Source organism: Stenella coeruleoalba (genome assembly GCF_951394435.1).
Source record: "Stenella coeruleoalba genome assembly, chromosome: 2".
NCBI classification, from domain to species: domain Eukaryota; kingdom Metazoa; phylum Chordata; class Mammalia; order Artiodactyla; family Delphinidae; genus Stenella; species Stenella coeruleoalba.
This window is the reverse complement of record NC_137147.1, coordinates 68,668,994-68,695,691: the sequence shown is the minus strand read 5'-3', so window position 1 is coordinate 68,695,691 and position 26,698 is coordinate 68,668,994. Positions and strand designations below refer to the sequence as shown.

The 26,698-nt window shown below is 37.1% G+C and overlaps 1 long non-coding RNA gene across 1 annotated transcript in view; it reads right to left on the bottom strand.

Annotated features, from left to right (window-relative positions):
* Positions 1-5,208: 5,208 nt before the first annotated feature.
* The window catches only part of LOC307182655, a 240,048-nt gene continuing 218,558 nt past the window's right edge, over positions 5,209-26,698 (bottom strand). Inside the window, exons 5-6 of the long non-coding RNA XR_013827226.1 lie at positions 12,208-12,357; positions 5,209-5,651 (exon numbers count right to left, since the gene is read on the bottom strand). This is a non-coding gene — a long non-coding RNA (uncharacterized lncRNA). The remainder of the gene's footprint in view (positions 5,652-12,207; positions 12,358-26,698) is intronic.

The following is a 26,698-nucleotide window of genomic DNA, read 5'->3' as shown; positions in this document are numbered from 1 at the left end:
GGAGGCTCTAGCCCAAGTGTAACATGGGCTCACCTTCCCATGGGTTTTCTTCACCCTACTTGGACTTACTCATTCCAAACAATTAGGCTTCTGTCTTTATATCTTGCTTAGCATATCATGACCCTTCTAGGACTGGAGATCTGTCCTGATCACTTTTATTATTGAATGCAGCTTTGATCTGCTTAATCTACATATAAGTAGGGGGTTATGAAAGATTTTTGAGAAGAAAATGACATGATTCAACTGTGACTTTCAATTGATAACTGGAAGAGTGCTAGTTGGTAGGTACTAATGGTGAGTAGTAGGTCTCTGTTCGAAAGTTACCTCTTCAGAAAAGTTTGCTGACCATTCTATCTACAAAGGTCATATCTTTTAAATTACAGTCACCTTCTTAGTCTGCTTTTTTTTTCTTTAAAAAGTGTTGAGAAACATGATATTTGTATTTGCTTTACTTTTTTATATCATAATCTGAGAATATATTATTTGATGTGTTTGTTGGTTTATTATCCCAATAGAATGACATGAGAGCAGAGGCTTTGTTTTGCCCAGGGTGTTATCTCCAGAACTGAAAAGAGCACCTGAGACGTGATAAGTGCTCCATAACATTGGTCCAATAAAACAGTGACTAAATTGATTGGAAAGAGGAGACAGTGGATAGGAGAAGCATAGGAGATGCCCTGATATCAATTTATCGCATCGCAGCTCCAAATTCACCCTTCAACACCTGCTCTGCAGCTGTACCTTCTCCAGTGAAGTCTGAACCTCACTCTTGCAGAAAGACCCTCCAGTCCAAGTATTTTTTTTTCTTTTAGGTACTCTCTCATAACCCTAGGGAGATTTACTCTTTTATCATAGCTTAGTAATTATTTATATTAAACTTCTCCTGTTTGAATCACTGTGTTGTTTCTATCCTGATTGGACCCAGATTGATTCAGAATTGGTATAAGAAGTGGAATAGATCTCAGGAGGTAGACTCTTGAAGATGGGATTTTGAGATTGTTTGGCCATGCCCTTGAGCTTTAGCACAGTGCTGAGCTCCTTGTCAATGGGAAATAGATGCTAGTAATCCATGGCTTGTAGTGGCATCACAATTAATTAAGCTACCAACTGCGGTTAATTGTAATGAAGTGCCAACTAAAGCACATTTCTTGGGAACTCAAGCGGCTGTTACACTTAACCAGATGGGAATAATGAATTCTATAATGACTGGAATGTGGGATGAAATACCGTTGTGTGCACCTGAGCAGTTATAGAGAGAAAATAATAATCCTAACTCAATTACTTCTAAATTTAACTCATAACTTCACAACCAGAGATTTTCTATGAAGTTCCTCAAACTATCTTAATTCTTGTAGTTACAGGAGTGATATTGGTGAAAATCAAATGCAAAATGTAATTGTGTGAGTTGCTGAATTACAATGACACTCTTGCTAGGTTTCTCACGTGAAAGTGGAAAAGATGGAATTCTGAAACTTGCAGTGGGGACTTCTGGTTGGACCTAAGTGAAACTGACAATCTTGAACCCACATGCCATTCTGAGACTCCCTCATCAGGGAAAGTAGCTTGCTTTCTGGTGTTCAAAGAGGCTAGCCTTTTCTGCCTGAAAAATTGGTGATAATCACACTTGAAAAGATGCTTTGGAAGGGGATGCTTACTGTCCTAAAGATATACCACAACCTCCCCTGTTGCCACACTTAATTTTCAAAGATAAGGTGATTCTGTCAACTAGTAAAGACTCCCAATAAGAATGTGCTTCCTCATAGAGATCTTTCACAGTTTGCTAATTGATCACAGAGTCTCTAGGAATGAAATAGATAGCCTAACAGATTATTTCTTGATCTATACGATGGGAAAAACTCTAAGTCTGGTATCCAAAAACCTAACTTGAGTTACCACAGTCTCTCACCCAGTTTCAAGATATGTCAGTTCACAGACTCAAGGTCCTTGATTGAAAGGGAAGCCAGTTGCCACTGAGGAAGGATTTTGCATCATTGCCGTAAGGATACACATAAATCTTCCTTCAAGCCTTTTCCAACTGGACCAGCAGCATTCCTTTAGAAAAATTCCTTTAGAAAACACTCTTTTAGAAAACTCACAAGCTTACATGTTTGAATAACTGGAGGGCAGAGTTCAGGGCAACCATAGGCACTGGAAAATAAGGAAAATATCCTGGAAATAAGACGACCAGAGAAAGGATATCTCCAAATTTGTTTGTAAAATTTACGTAAGTCCTTGGCTGATTTATGCCCAGGGCAGACTCAAGCAAAAGTTGACAGAATTAAAAAGAGATAATGCCATAATCATAGTTAGAAATTTTAACAACCCTCTCTCAGCAACTGATAGAACAATTAGAAAAAAAATCAGTAAAGATCTAGAAGATCTGAACAATATTATCAACTGCCTTGACCTAATTGATATTCAACAAGAGTAGAATACACATTCTTACAACTGCACAGAATATGTTCACCAAGATAGAGCAATTGCTGGGATATAAAAGAAAGCCTCAATAAACTGAAAAGAATCAAAATCTTACAAAGCATGTAAATAAGTAATTATGTAAATAAGCATAGTACCTGGGACATTTTTGTTACTTAATAACAAAAATCTGTTGATTGAGTTAATTTATGCATAAACAGATCATGGATCTTGGTTTTGAAAATAACCTCTTAACCATAAGACACAGTATATTGTGTTTCAACACAAACTGCAGGTGAATTGGTAATAGCAACCATGTAGTGGATGCTGTGATGTGATGCCAAGATCCTTCTTCTGGAATGAAGGCCTTACTCCTTCTGCTGCTATAAGTGCTACTAGCATCAAGCTCTCAGCTGTCAGCTACCTAAATGGAGGGATTATTTCAGGTGCAATGAGTATCCTTGTTCAAGGTCACAATCTTTACTGGGGCTGCAACACCCAGTAACTATTTGAAGTATAGATATAAAGACCTGAACCATTCATCCTGTCTTGGAATAAGGGCTATCCAGCTTCAGAACCCCCTGCAGGGCTGACTGAGGCCTTCATTTAGACTGTGTGAGAGCTCACTTTCTCTCACTGCACAATCCTTCTTCCTTCTGTTTCCTTCTGCAGTGTGGACACTGAGAGCACTTAATAAATCTTAATAAATCTTCTGAGCACTCAGTTTCATTTATTCCCAGAGAAACAACTTGCAACAAGCCCTTAGAGAGGAGTGCTAATTAGATTTAGCATATCTCCCTGTGAAAGTTTTCCATTTTCCTGGCTGTTGTATCTTCTTTTTTAGTTGTTATAAATTCTTTGTTGGTACTCTAGATTCTTGAAGTTTCCAAAGAATCAGTTTTAGACTGCTGCCATAACAAATTAACACATTAATATTCGTGGGTTAAAACAATATACATTTATTATCTCACAGTTGTATAGGTCAGAAGTCTGTTTGGGCTCAACCATTTTCTTTGCTTTAGGTCTCACAAGGTAAAAATCAAGGTGTCAGCAGGTCTGGTCTTATTTTTTTTTTTAACATCTTTATTGGGGTATAATTGCTTTACAATGGTGTGTTAGTTTTTGATTTATAACAAAGTGAATCAGTTATACATATACATATGTTCCCATATCTCTTCCCTCTTGCGTCTCCCTCCCTCAGCAGGTCTGGTCTTTTATCTGGAAGCTATGAGAAAGAATCCAAGTCCAAGCTCATTTAGGTTGTTGGCAGAATTCAGTTTTTCATGGGTGTAGGGCTGAGGATTTGCTTCCCTGCTGGCTGTCAACTGGGAGCCTCTCCGTAAGTCCACCCACATTTTTCATCACATTGCTTCTCCATCTTCAAACCAACAAGGGCACATTTAGTCCTTACAGTCTGACTTTTGCTATAGCTCTTTTGATGTCAGCCAGAGAAAGTTCTCTGCTTTTTTTTTTTTTTTTGCGGTACGCGGGGCTCTCACTGTGTGGCCTCTCCCGTTGCGGAGCACAGGCTCCGGACGCGCAGGCTCAGCGGCCATGGCTCACGGGCCCAGCCGCTCCGCGGCATATGGGATCTTCCCGGACCGGGTCACGAACCCATGTCCCCTGCATCGGCAGGCAGACTCTCAACCACTGCGCCACCAGGGAAGCCCAAGTTCTCTGCTTTTAAGGACTCATGTGATTAGACTGGGCCCATTGGAATAATCTAGGATAATATCCTTATTTCAAGATGTAACCTTAACAACACCTGAAAAATCTTTTGCATGTAATTTAATATATTTGCGGGTTGTATGGATTAAGGCATTGACATCTTTGGGGTGTCATGATTTGGCCTGCCACATGGGTTTAGTTGTTTACAATTTACCTCTAAAACAATGCATATCTTGCAACTGTTTACTGGTTTCCAGAACTTCCATGTTTTTCCCCTTTGCTAAGGAATATGGCAAAGAAATAAAGCCAAACTACTAACCAAATGTCAAAATAAAAATATTTTCCAAAAGGTGATGACTTAGAAATCTCAATGCTATATAGGCTTTGGGTCAGGAGGATTACTGAAGGATTTACTGCAGCAAAACAAACACACAAACAAAAATGAATGCAAGAAAAAGAAAGATAAAGATAAAAAATAGTTGGGTTATCCCAGGAATGCAACAAAAAGGAATAATAGCTTGACAACTATGTATTAAGCCTATAAAACAATCAAACTAAACTGGAAGTCAAATTGGCATGAAAGGAATATCTTCCAAAAATGCACAATATCAAATAATATAACTACAAAGCTCTGGATGATCTTAGTAATGAATATAAAGACATGTTTCTTTTGACATATAAAAAAATAAAGAAAATTAATTGCAGCCTCCAGAATATTCCAGGAAAGAAAAATATTCTGCAAGAAATAATTTTCTAAATATGTAGCAAAATAAAATATAGTATGATTTTGAGCAATGGATGGAAATGTAGGGAAAAAATAATTGATCCCAGCGTTTGGAATATTCTACTTTGAGCAACAGAATTTTAGTAATCTAAATACATTTCCCTAAATATAACTTCATTCCATGGTAGAGTGAACAATGTGTGTTACAATATCATAGCATATAATATTATATATATAAAGTTTTGAATTCTTATAATATATCTACATATCTATAAGACTATATACATATATGTCTAATTGCACTTTAAAACTTTTAATAAAAGTTAAATAGGTTACTGTTTGTTATGTGTCTTTATTGAAAGATTGGGAGAATTCTAATAGGGTGCTGAAATTAATAAACTTTAATAAAATTAATAAATTGGAAATGAATTATTTGGCTTATTTTTAGCATCAGAATCAGGAATGTAGAGGAAGGAAATGTATGGAATAACTTAAGGAATCTATTTAGTAATAATTCTGGTAGGGGCTTTTGCTTCAAAAGCTTCAGATTTCTAGTTTGAAACCTCAGTTAGGGGAATAAAAGTTTTTTGGTTTAATTTAGAAAGTGTTGATAAAATTAACATAACATTATTTTATGGATCAAAAGCCCACGGCCTTATCAGTATCAGATTCAGAAATGAGTGGAAACAGTTTATATATAAACTTTCATTGGATGATAATACTTACCCCTTGGAATACGAATGTATAGGATGAGGAAGGTCAAGAAAATTTCAACGTCATTCACTTCAGCAGAATTTGAAGTTTGGACACTGATCATGTTGGTGAATGAGATAAACACTAGCATCTGAAAAAAAGAAAAGGAAATTCAATTGACTGGACATGTGCCCACTTGAAGTGTATTCAAAATTAAACCATTCACTTAATTACACTGTAGGTATTCAGAACATTAACCACTTTGTCTTCTTTTTGCTTCCAACTTCTTTTGCTTCCAACTGATGCCACAGTCTGTTGCTACAATGGTATGTTCACATAAATCAGTGTAATGTTATCTTTTAACACAAAAAACATTGATGGTACATACCATGTGAAACTTTGACATCTCAATATTTCTTTTTTTGTCCTTTTAAAGTGATAAACATTTTTAAGATTTTTCCAAAAAAAGTTTATATAGGTTCTTGATAGCTAAAGACAATTCAGAACAGTTGTCTACTAATGTCTTACTTTCCCAACTCATTTTTATTTAAAAATGCTCTAACCATTAGCTTTCCAAAAATCTCTAAAACAAGCACAAGAGCAAGGTGCTGAACTGAAAAAAAAAAACACCGAGGTAGTGTTTCTTTTTACTTTCCCTCTCCCTCTCTCTCTCTCTCTCTTTTTTTCTGGTGTGCTTTTATTTAGCACTCTGGGAAAATATGGTCATATAATTTTCTATTCCCTCCATTTTTCTCCAAAGAAAGAAATCATTTCAGTGGATACTGATAGTCGATATATAAAAAATATATATAGACAAAATATATTCTAAGAATATCCCTTCTTTCCTTCCTTCTCACCTCATGAATTTTTTTTCTTCTTCCAAAATTCTAGGATAAGTACCATGAACTCTTTTGTCCTTTTGATTAACTGAGTTAGGTTGAAGCCAATTTTTGTGTTTCCATTTATATGATGAGGTACTACTTTTCCTGGAGCATATGCAGAGAAATCCTCCAGGAAAAGGAAATACAAAGAATGGGGCCATAGAAAATGGAGAGAGGAGATGTAGAGGAGAGATAGAGAAAGAGGTAATTACATAGAGCATGAAAAAGCTAGTTTAAAATTTGTAAAGCAAAGACTAATGGGTATGTGAGTTAGAGATGAAGAGTGATAGTTTATCTTTCTAAGAGATAATATGCCTTTTGTTGACATACACAGGTTATCCAGAACTGCTGTGAATATCCACTTAAATAAAGGTCCATACCAGATCCCCTTCCTCCCTCAACCATGAATATTTTGTGGCTACATTTGAAGTTTATTTTTAAACTATTTGCCTCCAGGGCTTCCCTGCTGGTGCAGTGGTTGAGAGTCTGCCTGCCAATGCAGGGGACACGGGTTCGTGCCCCAGTCCGGGAAGATCCCACATGCCGCGGAGTGGCTAGGCCCGTGAGCCATGGCCACTGAGCCTGCGCGTCCGGAGCCTGTGCTCCGCAATGGGAGAGACCAAAACAGTGAGAGGCCCACGTACCGCAAAAAATAAATAAAATAAAATAAACTATTTGCCCCCAAATGACTTTATCCATTAAAATATTTATCCTTAAAAGTGTTCAAAGAAAAGATATAGATGATTAAAATTTTATCAAATTATATGATATGTAAATTCTTTAAAGTTTTTTTATATACCATTAAACTGTCCCCAAATAAGTTGGTCTTTTAAGTGTTTAACATTTAAAGTGTTAAAAAGAAAAAAAATGATTAAAAATTCAAGTTACTCAAATTATAGGATATATTATTTCAAAAACATATTAATGCTTTTGGTACTCTGTATCCTTCAGGAAGCATATCTGAACAGATTTCTCCCTTTAATATTTACACACGTGCACAGAGACTGTTTTCTACAAAAAAGAAGAGGATGTGAATTTGCTTTAAACATAGTCACAGTCATAGTCATTCTTTTGCTTTAAACATGATGGTGTCATGAGACTTATGCAGTATACCATAGGGGTAATAGTGCACATGACTAGAAGCTTTCAGAATCTCTGGTGGGAGGCATCTAGCTGGGGAAGTCTCTGCCTGGTGCTTTGTAGGTCTGGTGAAACTGGTCTGACTCCCCTCCCTCTCTTTTCAGTGCCTAATATTCTCAGGGCCTCTTTAAAGGTCCTGCATGCCCCAGCCAACTTCTATTGCTCAGGAATGTCTTTTGTTCTCTGTTCTATTTGTCTGTATTTGATCTTATTCTATCAATGTTAGAAAGACTACATTCACCTTTAGTTTTGTTGGCGCTTCCAGGAGCCTCAGTTGCTGCCATGTGAGATGACTTCCTGAGAATATTTTTACTTCTTCTGCTTCAGCAGAGAAAAAGTTTTCCTGATCTTGGGCTGTGCAGTTTAGCTGGTCAAAAAATGCTCTATAGGGACTTCCCTGGTGGTGCCAATGCAGGGGACATGGGTTCGAGCCCTGGTCCGGGAAGATCCCACATGACATGGAGCATCTAAGCCCGTGAGCCACAACTACTGAGCCTGTGCTGTAGAGCCCGCAAGCCACAACTACTGAGCCCGTGTGCCACAACTACTGAAGCCCGCGTGCCTAGAGCCCGTGCTCGGCAACAAGAGAAGCCACCACAATGAGAACACTGTGCACTGCAATGAAGAGTAGCCCCATGAAAGTCAACCATGAGAGTGAGATACACATGCCCTGGAAGTTAAGTAGCTGTTGTTTGATAGAATGGGAACTGATTGTGAATCATCAGACAAAGAAAACACTAGTCTTGGTAGGTGGTTTTGAATTTTTCCAAACCTTGTAGCAAATATTTAGAAGTTCATATTTGGAACAAAAAGAAGTTGAAAGCCACTGTAGCTTTCTAAGAGAGGGAATGATGTTATCCAAACAACATTTATGGAAGATTATTCCAGCAGCTGTGTTGGACTTCTTTAGTTGCCTTTCAGTTTATTGCCTGATTGCAAGTAGCATTTCAAAATATGGCAGAAACATTTGAGAAGTTGATCTAAAATGTCTCTTCTGTAAAAAGCCATAACATACTGGTAAAGTATATTGTGTATATATATATTATTTTAAGACAAACTAATATTAAACATTCAGATAATGTGATTATAATCTATGTATCTCAGAACAGAGAAGTAATCCAGGTGGTATTTCTGCAAGAGCTCTTACTAAATTACATGTATAGTAAGTAAACTCTCAATATGCTCCAAACATTGAGAAGCTGCCTGATACAGACCTCTTCTCCATTTTCAAAAGGAATTAATTTCCATGTATTCATTTAGAGGGAAATATCAATACCAGAGGAGTAACTTTGCTTTATGTGAGTCTTCCAGTTCTGAGTCTGGATAGACATGCAATTTATAGAGGCCTGTTTGGTTAAATGTATTCACACCTTTAAAAATGTTCAGAGTCATTTGTTACAGAGTGAATTGTGTACTCTCAAAAATACAAAAGTTGATGTTCTAACTTCCACTACCTCAGAATGTGACTGTATTTGGAGATAGAATTTTTAGAGAGGGTTTAAGTTAAAATGAAGTAATTAAAGTGGGCCCTAATCCAATATGAATGGTGTCCTTATAAGAAAAAGAAATTTGGACACAGACACAGGGAGAAGACAATGTGAAGATACAGGGAGAAGATGGCCTTCTATCAACAATCCAAGGAGAGAGGCCTAGGACAGATCCTTCCCTCATGGCCCTCAGAAGGAGCAACCCTGTTTACACTTTGGTATCAGACTTTCAGCCTCCCAAACTGTGAGATAATACATTTATGTTGTTTAAGAAACCCAACCGGTATTATTTTGTTATAGAAGTCCTAGAAAACTAATAAAATAATATAACTAATCCCAATTCTAAGTTTTCTCAATAAATAAGAAGGAATTCAGGCAGATTTGTGTGCAACAAAATCTACTACAATGATATTCGCAATACTGAAAAATGAAATCAACTCATTTGTTCAACAATAGAGGGATAGGTTTATAATTTCTGATATATATAAAGTAATTAAAATTACATTTTGAAAGAATGCTAATGACATAGGAAAATGATCATGAAAAATGTTAAATGAAAAATCAGTCAATAACATTATTTACACAAAGATCCTACTTTAATAAAAATATTTTTTTGTTTAGACAAAAGAGTAGAAATAAATCTATCAAAATGTAATACGCTAATTGACATTGTCCTTTGGTGATATTTATTTTCTTCTCTTTATTTTTCTGTATCTTTTGTGTATCTACATCAAAAAATTTATTATTATTTTTTCTTTTTGGCTGCATTGGGTCTTTGTTGCTGTGCATGGGCTTTCTCTAGTTGCGGTAAGCAGGGGCTACTCTTCGTTGAGGTGTGTGGGCTTCTCACTGTGGTGGCCTCTCTTGTGGAGCATGGGCTCTAGGTGAGCAGGTTTCAGTAGTTGTGGCACACAGGCTCAGTATTTGTGGCTTGCGGGCTCTATAGCACAGGCTCAGTATTTGTGGCACACGGGCTTAGATGCTCCATGTCATGTGGGATCTTCCCGGACCAGGGATCGAACCTGTGTCCCCTGCATTGGCAGGCAGATTCTTAACCAGTGTGTCACCAGGGAAGTCCGAAAAAATATTTTTGACATTATAAGATGTTCTTATTTAGATAAAATAAACAGAAATGGAATGAAGTTAATAGACTTAAGTTTTAATTTTAATAATAATAACACATTTTTACCCTTTTAGTGTAGGTTTGCATGTGTCTGTGTTTATGTAAGCATTTGTAAAATAACAACGGCTTCTATTTTTATTTTCAGTAGGTCATCTCTATTGGATTCAAAGTTTATGTGATGGAGGAAAATATCTTTTAGGACACTAGCACCAATTAAGATTGAAGTAATTACTATTGCTCTATCTTAAAGTTCAGTGAAACTCTCTCTTGACATCTACAATCTTTGGCCCCATAGAGGGGATTTTAAATTTCAGACTCTGTACTGTTCAGTTTTAGAATTCCCGTTTGTCTCTTTTTTTTTTAAATTTATTTTTTGGCTGTGTTGGGTCTTTGTTGCTGCGCATGGGCTTTCTCTAGTTGCGGTGAGCGGGAGCTACTCTTCGTTGCTGTGCATGAGCTTCTCGCTGTGGTGGCTTCTTTTATTGAGGTGCGTGGGCTCTAGGTGTGTGGCCTTCAGCAATTACACCACGAGGGCTCAGTAGTTGTGGGCTGTGGGCTCTAGCTCACAGGCTCAGTAGTTGTGGCACATGGGCTTAGTTGCTCTGTGGCATGTGGGATCGAACGTGCCACAGAGGGATGTTCTGTGGGGATCAAACCCATGTCCCCTGCATTGGCAGGTGGATTCTTAACCAGTGTGCCACCAGGGAAGTCCCAGAATTCCCATTTCTTGTAGTTTCTATTTTTCAGCTGAGATTCTTCATCCATTCACTTATGATCAAACTTTCCTTTAAATTCTTGAACCAATTAAAAATAGCTGCTTCAAAATTATTGTTTACTGATTCCAGTGTTTGATTCACCTTGTACTCTGGTTCTGTTGACTAGTTTTGCTGTTCACTTTTGGTCACTTAAAAACTATCTACTATTTTTTTAAAATAACAATGTTCCACATTGTGGCTGATACGTTGTAGAAACTGGATTCTGTTGTCTTCCACTGAAGAGGGAACTCTAGCAGTTTACATGGATGACTGTAAAGAGGAGAAAGGGGAATATGCAGACCTCTTATTCCTAATTTTGAGTAATGTTAGACCCAGAGTTTGAGTTGACATAAATATGTGGAAACTTAAACTTTCAGCAAGTTTCCCCTTTTAGAATGGAGACTTCAGAGGAGTATGTAATAAATGGAATCCTGGCTTAGAGGTCAACTCACAGTGTTTCCACTATGTTTGTGGATCCCTCCAGTACTCATTTTCTGAGTCTCTGAATGTATAATTTGAATTAATATACTTGCAGTTGGAGTAATCAACGTATTTGTTCTTTGGCCTGTGGGGCAAGTGCTGTCACAGTGGAGAAGGCCAAGTGAAAACCTCTGAAACATTCCATGCCCTCCAGTTCTCCCCACCAACATAGTAAATTAAAAACAATATCATACTCTGTGGGATATGGTAGAGATTAATGCAACATTTAAAGACCTAAAAGATGCAGGTGTGGTTGTCCCTATAAGTCTATTTAATTAGTCAGGCTGGCCCTTACAGAAACTGGATGGGTACTAGAGAATGACTGAAGATGACTGCAGATACTGTGCTGGAGTTGGTATCATTGTTAGAAGAGATTAACAATGCCTAAATATATGGTATGGTATGTGGTTAAAAATTTAGCAAATGCATTCTTTGCTCCTCTAATTTGCAAAGAAAATCATACATAGCTTGCATTCACACATTATGGACAACAGTATTGATTTACAGTGTTACCTCAGTGTTACATTAATTCTTCCACCCACTGTCATCATATAGTCCAAAATTACCTGGATTATATTGACATCTCACAGAACATCATGCTGATAAATTACATCAGTGACATCATACTGATTGGTCCAGACAAACAAGAGATGGCTAATAACATGAGACTTTGGTAAGACACTTATGTTCCAGAGGGTGAGATATAAACCCCATGAAGATTCAGGGACCATGCCAGTGAAGATTTCAGGTATACAGTGGCCAGGAAAAAGCCACAATTCCCCTCCAGGGAGAAAAATTCCTTAATCTTGCCCCCCTTACCACAAAGTAGGAAGCACATCACCTATTATTTTTCTTCGGTTCTGTAGGCAATAAATTCCACATATAGGTGTACTTCTCTGGTGTATATACTGGGTGACACAAAATGCCGCCAACTTTGAGTGAGGTCTGGAGCGTTAAATACCTAAATGTAACACCCAAAACCGTAAAACACCTAGAAGAGAACATAGGCAGAACACTGTTTCACATAAATTGTAGCAATAGTTTTCTTGGATCAGTATCCTAAAGTTAAATAAACAAAAGCATAAAGAAACAAATGGAAACGAATTAAACGTAAAAGCTTTTGCACAGCAAAGGAAACCATCAACAAGATGAAAAGATGACTACTGAATGGGAGAAAATATTTGCAAATGATATGACTTATAAGGGGTTAATATCCAAAATATATACACAGCTCATACAACTCAACATCAAAAATACAAACAATATCAATTAAAATGGGCAGAAGACCTGAATAGACATTTCTCCAAAGAAGATATACAGATTGCCAACAAACACATGCAAGGATGCTCAACATCACTAATCATTAGAAAAATGCAAATCAAAACTACAATGAGGTATCACCTCACACCAGTCAAAATGGTTATCATCAAAAAATCTACAAACAATAAATGCTGGAGAGGGTGTGGAGAAAAAGGAACCCTTCTACACTGTTGGTGAGAATGTAAATTGATACAGCCACTATGGAGAACACTATGGAGGTTTCTTAAAAAACTAAAAATAGAACTACCATAGGACCCAGCAATACCACTACTGGGCATATACCCTGAGAAAGCCATAATTCAAAAAGAGTCATGTACCATAATGTTCATTGCAGCTCTATTTACAATAGCCAGGTCATGGAAGTAACCTAAATGCCCATCAACAGACGAATGGATAAAGAAGATGTGGCACATATTACTGTAATGAGTAATAATGGAATATTACTCAGCCATAAAAAGAAACAAAATTGAGTTATTTATAGTGAGGTGGGTGGACCTTGAGACTGTCATACAGAGTGAAGTAAGTCAGAAAGAGAAAAAGAAATACCATATGCTAACACATATGTATGGGATCTAAAGGAAAAAAATGGTTCTGAAGAACTAAGGGGCAGGACAGGAATAAAGACGCAGATGTAGAGAATGGACTTGAGGACACGGGGAAGGGGAAGGGTAAGCTGGGACGAAGTGAGAGAGTGACATGGACATATACGCACTACCAAACATAAAATAGATAGCTAGTGAGAAGCAGCTGCATAGCACAGGGAGATCAGCTCAGCGCTTTGTGACCACCTAGAGGGGTGGGATAGGGAGGGTGGAAGGGAGACAGAGGGAGGGGATATGGGGCTATATGTATATATATAGCTGATTCACTTTGTTATACAGCAGAAACACAACATTGTAAAGCAATTATACTCCAATAAAGATGTTAAAAAAAACCCACACAATGAGATAGCATCTCACACCTGTGAGAGTGGCTATCATTAAAAAGAACACAAATAACAAATGTTAGCAAGGATGTGGAGAAAAGGGAACCCTCCTACACTGTTGGTTGGAATGTAAATTGGTGTAGTCACTATGAAAAACAGGATGAAGTTTTCTTAAAAAACTAAAAATGGAACTACCATATGATCCAGCAATTCCACTCCTGAGTATATATCTGGAAAAAATCAAAGCACTAATTTAAAAAGATACATTCTCCCTAGGGTCATAGCAGCACTATTTATAGTAGCCAAGACATGGAAACAACCCAAGTGCCCATCAACAAATGATTGGATTAAGAAGGTGTAGCATATATATACACAATGGAATACCACTAAGCCATAGCAAAGAATGAAATTTTGCCATTTGCAACAACATGGATAGACTTGGATGGTATTATGTTAAGTGACATAAGTCAGATAGCAAAAGACAAATATTATATGATATCATTTATATGTGGAATCTAAAAAATCAAACAAACTAGTGAATATAACAGAAAAGAAACAGACTCACAGGCATAAGAACAACCTAGTGGTTACCAGTAGGGAGAGGGAAGTGTGGAGGAGCGAGATAGGGGTAGGGGATTAAGAGGTACAAACTATGCTGTATAAAATAAATAAGCTACAAGGATATATTGTACAACATAGGGAATATAGCCAAAATATTATATCTTTTATAATAACTATAAATGGAATATAATCTTTAAAAATTGTGGATCATTATGTTGTACACCTGTAACTTTTATAATATTATTCATCAAATATACCTCAATAAAAAAGAATGAAATAATTAGTACATCATATTCTGCTCCTTTTTAAAAAAAATTTATTACGTTACTAGGAATCATTTATGGTGATTTTTGTAGTTATTCATTTGTTTTCACTGCTGTGTAATTTCTATTGTGAACTTAACACTATTTACTTTCCATTCTCCTGTTGATGGACATTGGTAGATTCATAATTTTCATCAGTTCTGGAGAAGTCTCAGATACTATCTCTAAAAAAGTACCTCTCATCCATTCTCTCTTTTTTTCTAGTATTTCAATGAAATATATGATGTAGTTCTAATTCTGTCTCTATATTTGGATCCTATCATTCATATTTTTCATCTTTTTGTTCTCTGTACTGAATTCTAGATAATTTCTTAAGATCTATCTTTTCACTCATTAACTTCACTTTGGCTTAGTTTAATCTGCCTTTAAACATGCCCTTTTGGTTTTTAACTTCAAAATTATATTCTCTATCACTAAAATTTCAACTTCGTCCCCTTTCAAATCTCTGTCCATGTTTTTGTTACTCTTCTGCATTTTTGAGATTGCCCATTCTATTTTATTAAACATTTCATTAGTTGAAATTTTATCTTTTGATTCTCAGAATGTCAGTATCTGAAATCCTTGGGAATAAATCTGTTTTTTGAGGTTTCTACTGATTCATGTATGATGGCTTGTTTTTTTACATGCTTGGAGATACTTGATTAAGAGGTCATATTTCATCTTAATTTGTGAGAACCTTGGACACCTCTATGCAAACATAACATGTTGTAAGCATTCAGCTTCTCCTATTAGAGCAGATTATACTTCTTTCTTTCTACGGTTGAAGCCTAATTTCCTTAAAAGTACCAACCTTGTCTTTTTTCCTTCACTAAGTAAGCATTTAATTATTTAGGAGGGGATTAACAGCCTAAGATCACTTCAGGGTTTTTCTAGAGTCTCTTTCTAATACAAGAGTCTGAGTTTCAGACCCCCTTTCTCGTAGTTAGCTCCTGATGGTAAGGAGACTATCAACCTGAAACTACTTAAGTTTCTAGAGCCCCTAGCTAATGCAAGAGCCTGGGGCTCAGCTCTTCTTCCTTGAAGCTTACTTGAGACTTTCCTGATGAGAGTGCAAATACTGGCATTTACCTTCAGGGAAGCTTCAAGGTTCTGATTTGCTTGCTGCCTGCTGACTCTACTCCAGGTTCAGCAAACAGATATTTTCCCCTGTAGGGGGTGCCCTTAGTATTTCCCTTATTTCCTGTGACCTCAGCAATGCATAGAAAACGGTTCTATCAAATATTTGGTTGTTCTATAGCAGGAAGGTCCTTTGGACTATTTTGGGTCATAATGCAGTACATGGACTTGACATGTGCATTTGTATTTTTCATTATTTTTTTTTCCAAAAAGAACACAAATACTTTATTAAATCAGGATAAGAGACCAGATGTCCCAACTTGTTTTACATTATTTCATTGAATTTTTGCCATTTTTTATTATTGTTATTCTTGATATACAATATTATATTAGTTTCAGGTGTACAACATAGTGATTTGATATTTTTATCATTATGAAATAATCACCACAGTAAGTCCAGTTACCATCTGTCACCATACAAAATTGCCACAATATTATTGACTTTATTGCCTACGCTGTACATTTTATCCTTGTGATATATTTATCTCATGTCTGGAAGTTTGTAACTCTTAATCTCCTTTGCCTATTTTCTCCATTCCCCCGACCCCCCTTCTCTCTGGAAACCACCAGTTTGTTCTATCTATGAGTCTGTTTCTGTTTTGTTGAAATGTGCATTTTTGTGTTTTTTTCTTTGAAATGTGCCTTTTTAATAAGCTCTTCCCCATACTCTACTTATGCACACCAAAGTATGAGAATCAGTGTTACAGACTAGGCATGGAAATGAATGGCATGTTCAGCAATGGTGAGTGTTCTGGTCTGACTGAACCCAAGTCTATAAGCGGACATACTAAACTAAAAATGTTGATTAGATTCAGAGGCTTGAAGGACTTTAAATGCAGTTCTAAAGAGTTTGGAATTTTTCTGGCTATGGAAAGTAATAGAAGTGTTTTAAACAGAATAATTTAAAACTGAGGAAGAATTGACAAGACTTTGTACCTAATTGCACATGAGAGGTGTAGGAGAAGTCAAAGGTCATAGATGTATGATTCCAAGGTCATACAAAGAAGCTGTTATTGAGATTCTCTTGTGCTTGGCCTATGTTCAACATTTCATTTGCCATGATTTGATTATCTTGGGGAGAATTTTGTAATTTTCTCCTTCTCTCTGTCTGTCTGTCTGTCTGTCTCTATATATTTATCTATATCTATATTATATAGAGTGAGTTATTCAAGTTCAAGACATCTGAGATCTTCACCATATTTTCTGACAAATTCTGCAACAAGATTACATTTATGTTCACTGTCTCAGCCAGCATAAAGTGCTTTTGTGAACATACATAATCAGGTGCATATTTACTTTTTTTAAGAGCATTTTTAAGCTTACAGAAAAGCCACTCACAAAGTTTAGAGAGCCTCAGATACCCATCCCAGCCCAAGCCCCACCCCTGGTCTTCTCTTAACATCATACGCTGTGTTGTTAAAACTGACGAACCAGGAGACAGGATCAAGATGGCAAAGTTGGAAGATCCTGCGTTTACTTCCCATTTGAGCACACCAAAATTATAACTAATTACAGAGCAACTATCTCTGAGAGCAACCTGAAGACTAGCAGAAAAGCTTTTCCACAGCTAAAGATATAAAGAAGGTGTCACAACAGCTGGGTAGGAGGGGGCAGAGATGAGGTCTGGTCAGGACTCACACCTACGGTCAATTATCTTTGACAAATGAGGCAAGAATATACAATGGAGAAAAGACAGTCTCTCCAGCAAGTGGTGTTGGGAAAGCTGGGCAGCCTCATGTAAATCAGTGAAATTAGAATACTTCCTCACACCATGTACAAATATAAACTCAAAATAGTTTAAAGACCTAAATATAAGACACAACACCATAAAATTCCTAGAAGAGAACATAGGCAAAACATTCTCAGACACAATCCATAGCAAAATTTTCTTAGATCAGGCAAAAGAATAAAAGAAATAAAAGCAAAAGAAATAAAAGCAAAAAATAAACTAATGGAACGTAATCAAATTTAAAAGCTTTTGCACAGCAAAGGAAACCATCAACAAAATGAAAAGACAACCTACAGAATGGGAGAAAATGTTTGCAAATAAGGAGACCAACAGGGGGTCAAATTTCAAAATATACAAACAGCTTATACAACTCACTATAAAAAAAGGAAACAACCCAATCAAAAAATGGGCAGAAGACCTAAATAGACATTTCCCCAAAGAAGACACACAGATGGCCAACAGGCAAATGAAAGATGTTCAACATTGCTAATTATCAGAGAAATGCACATCAAAACCACAATGTGGTACCACTTCACACCAGTCAGAATGGCTATCATCATAAAGTCTACAAATAATAAATGCTGGAGAGGGTGTGAAGGAAAGGGATCCCTCCTATACTGTTGGTGAGAATGTATAATAAACTGGTGTGGCCACTATGGAAAACAGTATGGAGGTTCCTTAAAAAACTAAATATAGGGCTTCCCTGGTGGTGCAGTTGTTGAGAGTCCGCCTGCTGATGCAGGGGACACGGGTTCGTGCCCCGGTCCGGGAGGATCCCTCATGCCGTGGAGCGGCTGGGCCCGTGAGCCATGGCCACTGAGCCTGCGTGTCCAGAGCCTGTGCTCCTCAACGGGAGAGGCCACAACAGTGAGAGGCCCGCATACCGCAAAAAACACCCCAAAAAACAAAAAACCTAAATATAGAGCTACCATATGATCCTGCACTGCTGGGTATATATACGAAGAAAAGGAAAACACTAATTTGAAAAAGATACATGCACCCCAATGTTCATAGCAGCACTATTTACAATAGCCAAGATATGGAAGCAACCTAAGTGTCCATCAACTGATGAACAGATAAAAAAGAAGTGGTATATATAGACAATGGAATGTTCCTCAGCCATAAAAGAATGAAATATTGTCTTTTGTGGCAATGTGGGTGGACCTAGAGAATATAATACTAAGAGAAGTCAGACAAAGACAAATACTATATATCATCACTTACATGTGGAATCTAAAAAATAATACAGATGAATCTATATACAAAACAGAAACAGACTCAAAGACATAGAAAACAAACTTACGGTTACCAGAGGTAATGGGAGGAAGGGGGGATAAATTAGGAGTATGGGATTAACAGACATAAACTACTATATATAAAATAAACAACAAGATTTTACTGTAAAACACAGGGAACAATATTCAGTAACTTGTAAAATCCTAAAATAAAAATAATCTGAATTATATATATGTGTGTCATATATATACATATACAATGTATATATGTGCATATATATATATAAAACAATCACTTTGCTGTACACCTGAAACTAACACAACCTTGTAAGTCAACTATACTTCAGTAAAAAAAAAGAAAGTGGCTACACTAAACAACAGATTTACTTTTATGTATGTATGTATGTATCTTTCTGTTTTATTGAGGTATAACTGACATGCAGCACTGTGTAAGTTTCAGGTGTACCACATGATTCAGTTAGATACATCATGAAATGATTACCACAATATGTTTAGTGAACATCCATCATCTCATATGGATACAAAATTAAAGAAATAGAAAACAAATTTCTTTGTGATGAGAACTCTTAGGATTTACTGTCCTAAAAATTTCCCTGTATGACACACAGCAGTGTTAGTTATACGCATCATGTTGTACATCACATCCCTAGTACTTATTTATCTTATAACTTGAAGTTTGTACTTTTGATTGCCTTCATTTAATTTCTCCTTCTCAACCCCCCACATCTGGTAACCATAAATCTGATCTCTTTTTCTATGAGTTTGTTTTTGAAGTACAATTGACCTACAAAACTATGTTAATTTCTGTTACAAAACATAGTATTTTTTTGTATCCAAAATATATATATTTTTAAAAATTCCCAAATCTCAACAGTAATAAAACAAATAAACCAAATTTTTTAAATGGCAAAACATAAGAACAGACATTTCACCAAAGAAGATATATCGCTGGCAAATAAGCTCATGAAAAGATGCTCAACATAACCAGCCATTACCTATTTGGGAAATGCAAATTAAAATCACAATGAGATACAACCTCACACCTATCAGAATAGCTTAAATGTTTTAAAATGTCAATTCCAGTCTGGCAAGAACACAGGGTAACTGGAACTCTAATACATTGTTTTTTTTTCTAGTTTATTTTTTCTATTTATTTTTTTTTAACATCTTTATTGGAGTACAATTGCTTTACAATGGTGTGTTAGTTTCTGCTGTATAACAAAGTGAATCAGCTATACATATACATATATCCCCATAACTCCTCTCTCTTGCGTCTCCCTCCCACCCTCCCTATCCCACCCCTCCAAGTGGTCACAAAGCACTGAGCTGATCTCCCTGTGCTATGCAGCTGCTTCTCACTAGCTATCTATTTTACATTTCGTAGTGCGTATATGTCCATTCCACTCTCTCACTTCGTCCCAGCTTACCCTTCCCCCTCCCCATGTCCTCAAATAGATTCTCTACATCTGCATCTTTATTCCTGTCCTGCCCCTAGGTTCTTCAGAACCATTTTTTTTTAAGATCCCATACATATGTGTTAGCATATGGTATTCATTTTTCTCTTTCTGACTTACTTCACTCTGTATGACAGTCTCCAGGTCCACCCACATCACTATAAATAACTCAATTTCGTTTATTTTTATGGCTGAGTAATATTCCTTTGTATATATGTGCCATGTCTTCTTTATCCATTCATCTGTCAATGGACACTAGGCTGCTTCCATGTCCTGCCTATTGTAAATAGAGCTGCAATGAACATTGTGGTACATGACTTCTTGAATTATGGTTTTCTCAGGGTATATGCCCAGTAGTGGGAGTGCTAGGTCCTATGGTAGTTCTATTTTTAGTTTTTTAAGGAACCTCCATAGTGTTCTCCATAATGGCTGTATCAGTTTACATTCTCACCAACAGTGCAGAACACCCTCTCCAGCATTTATTGTTTGTAGATTTTTTGATGATGGCCATTTTGACTGGTGTGAGGTGATACCTCATTGTAGTTTTGATTTGCATTTCTCTTATGATTAGTGATGTTGAGCATCCTTGCATGTGTTTGTTGGCAATCTGTATACCTTCTTTGGAGAAATGTCTATTCAGGTCTTCTGCCCATTTTTGGATTGGGTTGTTTGTTTTTTTGATATTGAGCTGCATGAGCTGCTTGTACATTTTGGAGATTAATTCTTTGTCAGTTGCTTAGTTTGCAAATATTTTCTCCCATTCTGAGGGTTGTCTTTTCTTCTTGTTTATGCTTTCCTTTGCTGTGCAAAAGCTTTTAAGTTTCATTAGGTCCGTTTGTTTATTTTTGTTTTTATTTCCATTTCTCTAGGAGGTGGGTTAAAAAGGATCTTGCTGTGATTTATGTCATAGAGTGTTCTGCCTATGTTTTCCTCTAAGAGCTTTATAGTGTCTGGCCTTACTTTTAGGTCTTTAATACATTTTGAGTTTATTTTTGTGTATGGTGTTAGGGAGTGTTCTAATTTCATTCTTTTACATGTAGCTGTCCAGTTTTCCCAGAACCACTTATTGAAGAGGCTGTCTTTTCTCCATTGTATATTCTTGCCTCCTTTATCAAAAATAAGGTGACCATATGTGCATGGAAAACATAGTATTTTGATATTTCTATACATTTCAAAATGATCACCACAATAAGTCTAATACAATATGTCACAAAAGAAAAATATTACATATTTATTGACTACATTCCCCACACTGTACATTTCATACCAGTGACTCATTTATTTTGCAATGGGAAGTTTGTATCTGTTAATCTCCATCACCCATTTCTTTTCTCCTTGCACTCCCCTCCCCTTTGGCAACAACTTGTTTGTTCTCTGTATCTATCACTCTGTTTCTGTTTTGTTATGTTTGTTCATTTGTTTTTTAGATTACACATATAATGAAATCATACAGTATTTTTCTTTCTTTGTTTGACTTATTTCACTTAGCATAATATCCTCTAGGTCCATCCATGTTGTTCCAAATGGCAAGGTTTCATTATTTTTTATGACTAAGTTTTCATTGTCTATGTATACCACATTTTCTCTATCCATTTATTTATTTGATAGGCACTTGGGTTGCTTCCATATCTTGGCTATTGTAAATAATGCTGCAGTGAAATAGGGGTGCATATCTCTTTTCTAATTAGTGCTTTTATTTTCTTTGGATAAATACCCAGGAGTGGAATTGCTGGATCATATGGTGGTTCTATTTTTAATTTTTTGAGGAATTTCCATATTGTTTTCCAGACTGGCTGCACCAATTTACATTTCTATTTTTTATTATTATTATTTTGGTGGAGCTGCGCAGCATGTGGGATCTTAGTTTCCAGATCAGGAATCGAACCCACGCCCCCTGCGGTGGAAGCAGAGTCTTAACCACTGGACCGCCACAGGGTTCCCTTTTTTCCACAACCTTGCCAACACTTGTTATTTGCTATCTTTTTGGTAGCTGCCATTCTGATAAGTATGAGGTGATATCTCATTGTGGTTTTGATTTGCATTTCCATGATGTTTAGTGATGTTGAGCATCTTTTCATGTGCCTGTTGGCATGAAACAACAGATTTTCAATGTAGATGAAACAGTGTTCTATTAGAAGGAGATGCTATCTAGGACTTTCATAACTAGAGAGGACAGGTCAATGCCTGGCTTCAAAGTTTCAAAGGACAGGCTGACTCTGTCCTTTTTTTTAGGGGTTAATGGAGCTGGTGAGTTTAAGTTGAAGCCAATGCTCACTCACCATTCCCCAAATCCTAGGCCCCTTAAGAATTATGCTAAGTCTACTGTGCCTGTGCTCTGTAAATGGAACAACAAAGCCTGGATGACAGCACATCTATTCACAACATGGTTTACTGAATATTTTAAGCCTACTGTTGAGAACTGCTTCTCAGAAAAAAAGAATCCTTTCAAAACATTACTGCTCAATGACAATGCACCTGGTTACTCAATAGCACTGATGGAGATGTACAATGAAATTAACGTTTTTTTCATGCCTGCTAAAACAGCATCCACACTACAGCTCATGGATCAAGGATTAATTTTGACTTTCAAGTCTTACTATTGGAGAAGGGCCATAACTGGCACAGACTGATTTCTCTGATGGATCTGGGCAATGTAAATTAAAAACCTTCTGTAAAGGATTGACCATTTTGCATATTATTAAGAACATTCATAATTTATGGGAAGAGGTCAAAATATCAACATTAACAGGAATTTGGAAGAAGTTGATTCTAACCCTCATGGATGACTTTGAAGGGTTCAAGACCTCACTGGAGGAAGTAATGCAGATGTGGCAGAAATAGCAAGAGAAGTGGAATTAGAACTGGAGTCTGAAGATGTGACTGAATTACTGCAATCTCATAATAAAACTTAAACAGATGAGGGGTTGCTGCTTATGGATGAGGAAAGAAAGTGGTTTCTTTTTTTTCTTTCTTTTTTTTTTTTTTTGCAGTACGCGGGCCCCTCACTGTTGTGGCCTCTCCCGCTGCGGAGCACAGGCTCCGGACGCGCAGGCTCAGCGGCCATGGCTCACGGGCCCAGCCGCTCCGCGGCATGTGGGACCTTCCCAGACCGGGGCACGAACCCGTGTCCCCTGCATCGGCAGGTAGACTCCCAACCACTGCGCCACCAGGGAAGCCCAGAAAGTGGTTTCTTGAGAAAGAATCTACGTCTGGTGAAGATGCTGTGATGATTGTTGAAATGATAACAAATGATTTAGAATATTACATAAATTAACTTAGTTGATAAAGCAGAGGTAGGGTTTGAGAGATTGACTCCAATGTTGAAAGAAGTTCTACTATGAGTAAAATGCTGTCAAACAGCACTGCCTACTGCCGATAAACTGTTCATGAGAGGAAGGGTCAACTGATGCAGCAAACTTCATTGTTGTCTTATTTTAAGAAACTGCCATGGCCACCCCAATCTTCAGCAGCACCCTGCTCAGTCAGCAGCCATGAACATAGAAGGAAGACCCTCTGCCAGCAAAAAGATTATGACTCAAGGCTCAGATTATGGTTAGCATTTTTTTTTAGCAATAAAGTAGTTTTAAATTAAGATAGGTCCATTTTTTAGACATAATGCTATTGCACACTTAATAGACTATAGTATAGTGTGCACATAACTCATATGCACTGGGAAACCAAAATTTTCATGTGATTTGCTTCTATTTTGATATTTGCTTTATCGCAGTGATCTAGAATTGAACTCACAATATCTCTGAGGCATGTCTGTATAGAGATTAACTGATATAACATACGTAAACCTCCAAGCAAGTACCTGTGCTTGTGAACTACTACACTAATTCTGCTAATGACAAAAATGGTAACAGAGTTTATCAGAGAAAACCTGTTAAATCTGCTTTAAAAAATTTCTCTCTAAACTCAGAGCTGGAAGAAGTCTACAGAAAATTGAATAAAAATTATTAGACTCATGTCTGCAAATCCAGTAGAAAAGCTGCCACAGTTATGCGGTTTGTTCACTGTAATTTAGTCTTCGTGTGGCCCATTTTACCTGTATGTTAAATAAATGCCATTTGAGACCTGAGCAAGTTTTTGTATTTAGCTTACTAAAGCGGGAACCTAGCCCAGCTGGCATTCTGGGACTCCTTCCATCTTTGGTTTGACTTGATGATTCAGTGAAGTACTTGCTGTTCTTGCATCAGAAGTAGCAGTGTTAATTCCTTTTTGCCAAATACTTTCACATAGCTCAGGCTGAGATCCCTGGATGATTGCTTATTGCACAGTCACTGAAGCAGCTGGTGGAAAAGTCCATGTTGATCCCTTTGAGGCCTATGCCTTTGGAAAACATTCTGAGTTGTTCTACATTTCAGAGGAGCAAGTGACATGGTACAAAACTACCAAGGATTCTCCTTTTAGTCTTCACTGGCTGGTAGGAACTCCATGGATAGTTCTTTGGCATCCTAAACTTAGGTTGATCATATAATTTTTCATCCAGGGAACATTCTTTTGAGAATGAAAGGGAGGCATAGTTAATAATTAAGTTGGGACAACAGATGTAAATTGGGACTGTCCTGAGTAAATTGGGCTGTATAGTCATCCTACTAGACTCTACAGTCTCTGATCCTGTTATTCTTTTTTAGTTCAGTTCCCAAACCTGAATAGCCCCATTTCTCTGCCTTCTGTGTACTGTGGACGAATGTCCCAGGACATCCTATAACTAATTTTGTTTTCCGCCTACAGTATTACTATTCCTACTGCAAAAAAAATGTTACTATTTCTCCTTGGTTCTCATCAGTTAGTCCTAAACTTGTCTCATGTCAAAGACAATGCTGTGGACATCTTCCAAAGCCATCCTAATCATTTATTCATTCCACAAGTATTTACTGAGTGCCTATTTTGAAGCAGGAGCTGTTCTATGTGCAGGGAAACAAGAACACATATGACATAATGTGCCTGCCTAATGGAGCTTATATTCTACTGGACAGACACAATACATAATAAATTAAAAGATACATATTTTAGATAGTGAAAGTTACAGTGAAAAAAAGATAGAATAGGGATGGTGCCTGGGTGAAAGGAGATCACTTTAGACAGACTGTACTCTGAAGACCTCTGAGACCTGAAAGATAAGGAGCCAGATATATGGATGTAGTTATCTAGAGGGAAGAGTATTGTAGGAAGGACAAACAGTAAGTGTAAACACATTCAAGTAGGAATGATCTTAATGGCTACAGAAAGTATATGAAGTATAAGCATATAAAGTACAAGAAAAAAAGAAAGTATATAAAGTATAAGGAGTGTGTCAATGTGAAGAGAAAGAGTGGAAGAGTGCTGAGGGGTTAGATCATTTATGGCTAGGTAGGCAGGCCATGATACAGAATCTGAGGTTTTAATTCTAATTGTAGTGGAAAGCTTGTAAGCAGTTTTAAGCATGTGAGCAGAATAATCTGACTTATATTCTTTAAAAGATCACTCTGGTTTATCAGAAGAGATTACATTGTAAGGGATAAGAGTTCAGGGCGATCAGGTAAATTACTATTGTAATAAACCCAGTAACAGAGGTTGGAGGTTTGAACTAGGGTGGTAGTAGTGAAGATGGTAACAAATGGCTAAATGCAGGAGTATTTTGGATGTAATGCTTATAGGAATTGCTACAAGTGATGAGGAAAGGAAGAAAAAATGGTTCCTATATTTATAGTTTGGGTGAATGGGGTGCCAGTTAACTAAGATGGAGAAAGTGTGTCTGTGTGTGTGTGTGTGTGTGTGTGCGCGCATGTGTGCGTGCACATGGGCGCATGCTAGAGGGAATTTCAGGCCCATGGTATTTCCCCTTCTTAGTTCTAGAGTTTCACACTATGAATCATTGAACAGAAAGAAAGAAGGAACCTGGACCACTGATGGCATTTTGGAGCTTGATTCACAGCTCTCATGACTGAAACTGTTTCTAGCTGATGCATGTGCTTTCACGATCATTTGCCAACTGACCCACTCCAGCACTTCCGTAAACTAGCCAATTTTTATTCTTCTATGTGGCATCTTTAGTGCAGGCAAAAACACAAGTCTTTGGTTCTCTAAAGATTTTAGGTATGCTTCTGCTCCTGAGCCTTGGCACATGCCATTGTTGCTAACCTCTCTGTCTCCATCACTAGATGGAGAGATCATGAGGGCAGGCATGCCTCTGAGTCTTCTGCAAGTCAATAAAGTCCAGAGCATAATGCCTTGCATACAGAAGGCACTCAGTGCTTGTCAAATGACGTTTAATTCTCCTCTGGTGAGCTTATTAAGTCCCTCCCCTTTCCATTCAATAGTTCTTAATTACTTTAAAACCTGGCTTAAAACGAATTTTTTCCATGATGAATCCCACCTGATTATGACCATGCCTCCACTTGGCCTTTTCGTGGTAGTTATATAACTCTGGTTAATAAAAGTGTCCATCTAAGTCTTCTTGATGAACGTCCTAGTTTTCTAATACATATTAAAATGCTCTGTGGAGAGGAATCCTGTACCCTACACTCATTTTTTGACTATTCCCATACAAAACCTGGTATAATGTTCTGTTATACCATAAGAGCTTAATAAATATTGTTGGCTAAACCTTGGAAATTCACTTGGGCCAATCTTCTCCCTGATGTTATAATTTCCACCCAAAGG